General features: G+C 48.2%; 1 long non-coding RNA gene across 1 annotated transcript in view; it reads right to left on the bottom strand.

Annotated features, from left to right (window-relative positions):
- LOC111552506 overlaps nucleotides 1-6,697 on the bottom strand; it is a 9,178-nt gene extending 2,481 nt beyond the window's left edge. Inside the window, exons 1-2 of the long non-coding RNA XR_002734656.1 lie at nucleotides 6,570-6,697; nucleotides 5,562-5,679 (exon numbers count right to left, since the gene is read on the bottom strand). This is a non-coding gene — a long non-coding RNA (uncharacterized LOC111552506). The remainder of the gene's footprint in view (nucleotides 1-5,561; nucleotides 5,680-6,569) is intronic.
- Nucleotides 6,698-9,563: the final 2,866 nt, after the last annotated feature.

Raw genomic sequence — 9,563 nt, 5'->3', positions numbered from 1 at the left:
AGAGAGAGAGAGAGAGAGAGAAAGAAAGAAAGAAAGAAAGAAAGAAAGAAAGAAAGAAAGAAAGAAAGAAAGAAAGAAAGAAAGAAAGAAAGAAAGAAAGAAAAGGTCTCAGGCCGGGTGCAGTGGCACACGCCTATAATCCCAGCACTTTGGGAGGCCAAGCAAGAGGATAACTTGAGGCCAGGAGTTCAAGACCAGGCTGAGCAACCTAGCCAGACCTTCATCTCTACAAAAAATAAAAAATTAGCTGGGCATGGTGGTACATGCCTGTAGTCCCAGCTACTTGGGAAGCTGAGGTGAGGTGGGAGAATCACTTGAGCCCAGGAGGCAGAGATTGCAGTGAGCTGAGATCACACCACTGCACTCCAGCCTGGGTAACAGAGCAAGACCTGTCTAAAAAAAAAGGTCTCATGGCCCGCCTCGCAGCAGAGGCCACCTTGGCATGGGACAGCCTCAACTCACGCACCTGCACCTGTGCATCCACTTATCCACAAGGGCTTGAGCGCCTGCCCTGTGACAGGCCCCATTCTGCAGAGCCACGCCACTGTGACCCCCTTCCAGGTGCTCTCTCCACTCTCCAGTTCTTCCTTGGCAGGGGGCTTGGCCCATTTCTCTGCCCTGCTAAGGGTCTGTGGAGGGCTGAATAATGGCACCCCATCTAGGCCTGTTCCTGACTCCTGGAGCTTGCAAATGTGCCCTTACACGGTGCATTTGGCTCCTAGGGCTGCTGTAACTAAGTACCAGAAACAGGGGGCTTCAAACAATGCAAATCCATTCTCCCACAGTCCTGGAGGCCAGGAGTCCAAGATCAACATGTCGAAGGGGCCATGCTCTTCCCGAAGACCCTGGGGGGATCCATCTGCACCTGTCCCAGCTTCTGGTGGCCGGCAATGCCCGATGTCCCCGTCTGTGGCCATTCCAATCTCCGACTTCCTCTTCACATGGCCACCTTCCCGATGCATCTGTGTCCAAACTTTCCTCTTCTTATGAAGACATCAGGCACTAGATTAGGGCCCATCCTAGTTGAGTGTGACATCATCTTAAATGTGATTACATCTGCAGAGACCCTAGTTCCAAATAAGGTCCCATTCTGAGGTCCCAGGTGGACATGGATTTTTGGGAAATGCTATTCGACCCAGCACTCATTCTAACAGGGCCTCTGCAGATGTGATTCTGCTAAGGGTGGTAACATGGGAAGAGCAGCCTGAATTCTCCTATGGGCCCCATGGAATCACAAGCATCCCTTGTAAGAGGGAGGCCGGATGGTCAGCATCAGAGGAGAAGGTGCTGTGATGATGGAAGCTGAGTTTGGAGTGATGCACTCTGAGGATGGATGAAGGGGCCACATGAGTCCAAGAGTACATGCAGCCTTTAGAAGCTGGAAAAGACAAGGAGACAATTCTCCCGTGGAGGTTCCAGGAGGAACCAGCCCCGCCCACACCTTGACTTTAGCCCAGTGAGGCTGTTCTCAGACTTCTGACTTCCAGAACCATAAGATGGGATACTTATGCTGTTCCCAGCTGCCAACCTTGTGGTCACTTGTTACCGCAGTGATGGGAAACCAGACAGATCCATGAAGAGCTGTGTCTGTGACAGGGCGTCGGCGGGCTGCAGAACTGGGCTCCTGTGCCGCCCTTCCAAGGGGAACGGCCATGAATGACCCCGCAGGCAGCCAACTGTTTCCTTGCAGAGCACCCGGGCCCAGCAGGCAGCCAGTTCCCAGACCACACACGCTCCACACAGTCCTGAGTCATCCGGCCTGAAGGTGCTTCCTTAGAGCCTCTTTACCGGAAATGGCCTGTGTTCGACCTGATTATTTTTCTAGGAATCGATGAACACTTCCCAGATGCAAAATTGGATAGCGGCCAGTTCCAGGCTGTGCATGGCCCGGGACGACCCGTGCAAGAGCCTCCGTGGGGCGTCACTGCATTCCCGCTGTCCCCAAGCTCCCACGGCATCACCGCCACCACTGGGGAGCCCGAAGTGCCTGCAGAAGCTCTGGCCAGGCCCAGGTGATGGACAGGAAGCCCAATCATTCTTAGCATCCCGTGAACAAGTTCTTGCATTTTTAATCTCGGTGGGCCCCACTTTGGTATCTGAAAATGCAACTTCCTTATTTTCCCTAACAGGACAGTTGAGGGGTGGGGTAGTACTTAACCTTGACAACAGGACATCTCTCGGTTTCTTTTTTTCTTTTTTTTTTTGAGTTGGAGTCTCGCTCTGTTGCCCAGGCTGGAGTGCAGTGGCGCAATCTCAGCTCACTGCAACCTCCGCCTCTGGGGCTCAAGTGATTCTCCTGCCTCAGCCTCCCCAGTAGCTGCCTGCGCCACCATGCCCGGCTAACTTTTGTATTTTTAGTAGAGGCAGGGTTTCACCATGTTGGCCAGGCTGGTTTCAAACCCCTGATGTCAAGCGATCTGCCTGCCTCAGACTCCCAAAGTACTGGGATTACAGGCCTGCACCACCACGCCCGGCTAATTTTTGTATTTTTAGTAGAGATGGGGTTTCACCATGTTGGCCAGGCTGGTTTCAAACTCCTGACCTCAAGTGATCCGCCCGCCTCTGCCTCCCAAAGTGCTGATTACAAGCGTGAGCCACCGTGCCCAGCCTCAGCCTCTCTGTATCATCTCTGTTCATTTGCAGTGGTTTCTGCAGCAACTAGTCCACCCAGGTGTACTCGGAGCCACTCAGGGCCGTCTCTCTTTCCCTCCTTCCTCTTCTCACCCCCTAGGTGAGTGGGAAGGAAGTTTAGGGTCTTCATGGTTTTGCAGGGAGGCAAGCGGGGAGCCCACCCACCGATCTTTTTACATGACTGGAGCCATGATTAATTTCCTGGGACTGCCCTAAAAAAAAACACTGCAAACTGGGTGGCCAATAACAGAGATGTGTTCTCTCCCAGTTCTGGAGGCCAGAGGTCTGAAACCAAAGCATCTGCAGAGCTGAGAGACGGAAGATCCTTCCTGCCTCCTCCAGCTTCTAGGAGCCCCAGGCGTTCCTTGGCTTGTGGCCGCATCACTCCCATCGCTGCCTCTGTCCTTGCGTAGCCTTCTTCTCTTAAGGCCATTCATGGTTGCACTTAGGGCACACATGGTCATCCCAGATGGCCTCATCTCAAGACCTTCTGCTGATTACAGCAAAGATACTTTTTCTTTTTCTTTCTTTTTTTTTTTTGAGACAGAGTCTCGCTCTGTCGCCAGGCTGGGGTGCAGTGGCACGATCTTGGCTCACTGCAACCTCTGCCTCCCAGGTTCAAGTGATTCTCCTGCCTCAGCCTCCCGAATAGCTGGGACTACAGGCGTGCACCACCACACCCAGCTAATTTTTGTGTTTTTGGTATGTAGTACATACTGGCCATATTGGCCAGTATGATCTCGATCTCTTGACCTTGTGGTCCACTCGCCTCAGCCTCCCAAAGTGCTGGGATTACAGGCATGAGCCATCGCACCCAGCCTCTTTATTTATTTATTTATTTATATTTATATTTTTTGAGATGAAGTCTTGCTCCATCACCCAGGCTAGAGTGCAGTGGTGTGATCTCGGGTCACTGCAACTTCCACCTCCTGGGTTCAAGTGATTCTTGTGCCTCAGCCTCCCGAGTAGCTGAGATTACATGTGTGCACCATCAAGTCCAGGTAACTTTTGTATTTTTAGTAGAGATGGGGTTTCACCATGTTGGCCAGGCTGATTTCGAACTCTTTTTTTTTTTTTTTTTGAGACAGAGTCTCGCTCTGTCGCCCAGGCTGGAGTGCAGTGGCCAGATCTCAGCTCACTGCAAGCTCCGCCTCCCGGGTTTACGCCATTCTCCTGCCTCAGCCTCCCCAGTAGCTGGGACTACAGGCGCCCGCCACCTCGCCCGGCTAGTTTTTCATATTTTTTAAGTAGAGACGGGGTTTCACCATGTTAGCCAGGATGGTCTCAATCTCCTGACCTCGTGATCCGCCCGTCTCGGCCTCCCAGAGTGCTGGGATTACAGGCTTGAGCCACAGCGCCCGGCCCTGATCTCAAACTCTTGACCTCAGATGATCCACCTGTCTCAGCCTCTCAAAATGCTGGGATCACAGGCATGAACCACTGTGCCTGGCCAGATTCTTTTTCCAAATAAGGTCACATTCACAGGTTCTGGGCATTAGGGCTCAGATATATCATTTTGGGGACCACCATTTAACGCCCTCCAGCAAGCTTGGACATACCAGGCCACACGGGCCCACAGGGCTTGGGGCACCGCCCAGGCTGGGGCTGCTCCACTATGCACGTGGGTTCTCCTCCATCTTGCACTGGATGGGGTTGCCTCTTAACACTTTCGCTCTCAGCCTCCTCCTTAATCCGCCTCCTCCCGTGACTCCAGGGTCCTGACCAGGGCAGAAGCTCTTTTTCACCTGTGCCTTCACCTTGCTGGAGCTGGGAGGGAGGATTTTCCACCTTCTTATGTTTGAGGCGTTCCTTCCATGAGGCACTGGGTTTTACATCCCCTCTGGCTGATAAGAAGTTTGAAGTTCAATAGGCCTGACTTTTTTTTTTTTTTTTTAATTTTTCACTGACTTTTTAAAAGAATGGGTTTTTTTAAACATTTAAGTTCAGGGGTACATGTGCAGGTTTGCTACATAGGTAAACGTGTGTCACGAGGGTTTGTTGTACAGACTATTTCATTTCTCAGGTATTAAGCCCAGTATCCATGAGTTCTGTTTCCTGATCCCCTCCCCGCTCCCACCCTCCACCCTCTGACAGGCCCCAGTGGGTGGTGTTCCCTTCTATGCGTCCATGTGTTCTCATCATTTAGCTCCCACTTATCACTGAGAACGTGCAGTATTTGGTTTTCAGTTCCTGCGTTAGTTTGCTGAGGACCACGGGCCTGACTCTTGATGCAAAAGGGGTGCAAAGGATGTGGGCAACCCCGTTCCCCTCTCCATTCCTTCCCAGGGCTTGGTCTCACTGAGAACTCTAAAAGTTAAACAAGATGCTTTCTTGCTGAGGTCCTGCTAAGCTTTCTTAGTCCCCCTGAGGCAGGTAGGGGCTCCAGCCGAGGAGGTAAAAGGTCAGCTAGCCGGAAATTCAAACTACGGAAAGACATCCCTGTGTTCTAAGAAATATGATCCCCTGACATCCACTGACCTGAGCAATGTCACCAACAGGAGGCCTCAGAAGCATTTTTAACATCAACCTTACAGGGGGTGGGGTTTATACACAAGAACATGTACCCATTTAAGTGGACAGCTGCATGAGAAACAGATGTCTACACCCGCCCAACTACCACCATGAAACAGAATGTTCCCAACATGCCCACGCCCCACTCCAGTTAGTCTGCACCTTCCATCTGCGTCCCACCTCCCCCAGCAACCATGGATCTGCTTTCTGTTGCTTTGCTGTAGACTTGCTTGCCTGTTCTAGAATGTTCTGTAACTGGAAGCATATGGCATGGTCGAGGACTCTTGACTCCTGTCTTCCCCTCCTGCTCCCCTGAAACTGGTCCTGCACCCTGTCCACTTGACACAGGTAGAAGTCACATCAGTCCCTCCTTTCTCCTGCAGCCCATCTGCCATTTTGGTTGGGGGCTCTGGACTCACCGTATGCGGAGGCACCATGGCCAGCTGCCCACCTCCAGGTTTGGATTCCAGCCCACCGTTTTCTCACTTGAGACACTGGGCATGTGGCTCAGGCTCTCCGGGGCTCAGTTTTCTTCATCTGGGGAATGGGGATGAGAACATCAACCTCTGTGCTTCAGGAGCAAACAACAACACTAAAAGTCAGCTGTTCTGGCTGGGCGCGGTGGCTCATGCCTGTAATCCTAGCACTTTGGGAGTCCGAGGTGGGCAGATCATCTGAGGTCAGGAGTTCAAAACCAGCCTGGCCAACATGGTGAAACCCCATCTCTACTAAAAATACAAAAATTAGCCGGGTGTGGTGATGCACGCCTGTCATCCCAGCTACTGGGGAGGCTGAGGCAGGAGAATCGCTTGAGCCCTGAAGGCGGAGGTTGCAGTGAGCTGAGGTTGCACCACTGCACTCCAGCCTGGGTGACAGAACAAGACTCTGTCTCCAAAAAAAAAAAAAACAAAAAAACTCAGCATTCCCTGAGGGTGAGCACAATGAGCTCCCAGTTGGTCAAGTCTGACCAATGAGGAAAGATTTTTAAATGAATGCAAATATATTTCTTTTTATGCTAAAATTAATAATGCCTATTTCACTAGGTTGCTGTGAGATTCAAGTTAGGCATGTAAAATGCCTGGCTTTTTTTTTTTTTTTTTTAAAGAAAAACCTACACATGTTAATTATTTTCATTGTTCCTCTTCTCTGCAGTTTGCAGCCAGAATCATTATCTGAAAACCCAAGCCTGACCAGACACTTCCCTGCCCATTAATGACCTTGGTTAGCTTCATTACTGGCAACTTTCTGGGTTCATCTCTCTCCACTGCACCCAACTCCCTGCCCCATCCCCTCCCCACCCACCTGCAAGCACATGCACCCCTCTATGCATCAGCAGCACTAAGCTTTCTCCTGCTCCCTGAGCCCACAGGGGCCTTTTGTGCTACTGGGCCTTTGCACATGCTCTCTCTCCACCTGGGAAACCCCACCTTTCAAGACCCAGCAACGACGTCACCTTCTCTGTGAAGGCACGTGGTTGGCAAGGTAGGCAGTTGCTTCTATCTTCCGTCTTCCTTGGCAACATCTTGCTGTCATGCAAATGGCTTTGCTCACCTGTTAAAATGAATGAGGTGAATTGAATTATCGGTCCTAGTTCTCCACTCTGCTGTCTGTTCTACAGCCCCACTGCCTTGGGGCCTACCATGGCCTCGTGGTGGGCAGAGAGGACTTCCCACCTCTTGACTTTGAGCTTAGCCATGTGACTTGCTTTGACTGATGGGCTTCTGCCATCGCCACAGGGAGAAAACGACCCAGGCAATCCACTGGTCACAGAAGAAAGTGTGGAGTAGAATTGGATCCATCCTGTGGCTTGAGCCCAGCATAGATCAGGTGACCCCACCCCACCCTCATTTCCCAGATGATTTGCAGACAGAGCAAGATAAAGCCACAGAGTTACAGGTGGTTTGTTACTCAGCATCACTGTGGCAATAGCTAACTGTGACAATTGTTCCATCTCCTCTTTTACTTCGAGCATCTATAAACTGGAGACCACGTCCCACTCCCTGGGTATCCCCAGTACCAGCACAAGGCTGACACTTGAAGAAGGAAATTTCAAAGGGCCCTGTGAAATGCTGATTGTTAACTTCAGCCAGCAGGGAAAGAGACAGAAACAGGAAATCCAAGCACTGGCAGGCCCTCCCACAGACAGCTTAGGGGCCAAGATCATAGGTCTGGTAATTGGACAGCACAGGTTGGAATTCCGGCAACTTCCTTCAGTTCACTGAGATGCCACTCCATCAGCCATGGAGGGGAGCTAAGAATCTTGTCAATCTCACAATGTTGTCAGGAAGATTCAATGAATGAATGTAGGCAAAGCCCTGCATATAGTGCTTGGCACATTGTCAATTCCTCAAAGATACTCCATAAAATTGATATTGGAGAGACATGCAAAGTAACCCAAGAACTGTACTTAGCAATGACAAGAACTGGAAGGCATTCATTAGTGAAAAGTATCCACTGACAAGGAAAGTTTTGGAGCAGAATACACAGCTTTAGAGAGAGGGCTGAGCACGAGGATAAGGAAGGTGAAGACACCATTCCTGATGGAACGCTCACCTTCAGGACCTTCCGTGACCTTCCATGACCTCATGTCTCCTAAATTTCCAGGACTACCAAGTTTAGTCCTTTAATGATTCAAATCATAGCAACTACAATTGTGAGCTTAGGAAAAAAAATACTTAACTTCTAGTCTAGGTTTTATTCTGTTTCCTGATGGTAACCGAAGGTAAGTCCAAACATGCATTTTTTTAAATTGATCTTTTCCTTAACCAGTCGTCTCACGATTGGCCTCATTATTTTAGAAAAAGCATCTATTTTATGTATATCCCTAATGAAACTTCAACTTTTTAAATATCTGCAAGCAAATAATATAGATGAATTGGAACCAGACAGGCAATGCAACTAATCTAAAAGAAGACAAGAAAAGGGGGAGAAAGTAACAAAGGAGATAAGACAAATTGAAAAACAAATCGCATGATGGCAGGTTTTAACCCAACTATATTGATTTATACTAAATGTAAATGTTCTAAACATTCCAATATAATGTAAGGTGGTCAGATTTTACAAAAAAGCAAGGCCCAACAATATGCTGTCTACAAGAAACCAACTTTAACTACAAAGATATAAATAGGTTAAAAGTAAAGAGATGGAAAAATGTACACCATGCAACATGCTTATACTCACCAAATGAAAGCTGCAGTGGTGATATTAGTAGTAGACAAAGGAATATTTCCAAGGATGAAGATGGGTTTGTCATAATTACAAAAAGGCCAACTCATCAAGGACATATAAAATTCCTAAATGTATATATGCCAAATAACACACCTTTACAGTATATAAAGAAAAAACTGATAGAACTTACAGGAGAAATAGACAAATCCAAATGACAGTTGGATATTTCAGCACCCCTTTCTCACTAATTGATGAAATAAGAAGACAGAAAACCAGTAAGGTTATTGAAAGCTTAAACAAACTTACCAACTAACTGACTCAATTAATATTTATAGAATACTCCACCCAGTATTCTAGAATATACATTCTTTGCAAACGCATAAGATATTCACTTAGACCATAATCTGAACGAAAAACTGTATCTCAACAAATTTTAAAAGATCAAAATATTTTAGAATATTTTCTTGGCAGGTGCAGTGGCTCATGCCTTAATCCCAGCACTTTGGGAAGCCAAGGCTGGTGGGTCACCTGAGGTCAGGAGTTTGAGAGCAGCCTGGCCAACATGGTGAAACCTCATCTCTACTAAAAATACAAAAATTAGCTGGGCATTCTGTCAGTGCCTGTAATCCCAGCTACTAGGGAGGCTGAGGCAGGAGAATTGCTCACGCCTGGAATCCCAGCACTTTGGGAGGCTGGGGAGGGAGGATCACCTGAGGGTGGGTGTTTGAGACCAGCCTAGCCAACATGGTGAAACCCCATCTCTACTAAAAATATAAAAATTAGCAGGGCATGATGGTAGGCAGCTGTAGTCCCAGATACTTGGGAGGCTGAGGCAGGAGAATCTCTTGAACCCAGGAGGCAGAGGTTGTAGTGAGCCAAGATCACACCACTGCACTCTAGCCTGGACAACAGAGCAAGACTCTGTCTAAAAAAATAATAACAACAACAAAAAAAATTAGATTATAACTCTAGGAGGATTCAGGAACTCTCTTAGCTAGCTTTGTAACTTTTCTGTAAAACCTAAAATTATTCCAGGTTTAAAAGCTTACAAAATCAGTCAACATAAGTCATGATATAAACAGACTAAAGAAGAGCCATGTAATCATTTCAATAGATTCAGCTTTTTGACAAAATTCAGCATCCATTCATGAGATAAACTCACCACAAACTAGAGAGGGAAGGAAACTGCCTCAACCTAACCAAGGACATTTATAAAAAAATCCACAGCTAACATCCTAATTGATGGTGAGAGA

Source organism: Piliocolobus tephrosceles, chromosome 17 (assembly GCF_002776525.5).
Source record: "Piliocolobus tephrosceles isolate RC106 chromosome 17, ASM277652v3, whole genome shotgun sequence".
In the NCBI taxonomy this organism is placed as follows: Eukaryota; Metazoa; Chordata; class Mammalia; order Primates; family Cercopithecidae; genus Piliocolobus; species Piliocolobus tephrosceles.
Note: the sequence above shows the minus strand (reverse complement) of the source record. Positions and strands in the feature narration are given on the sequence as shown.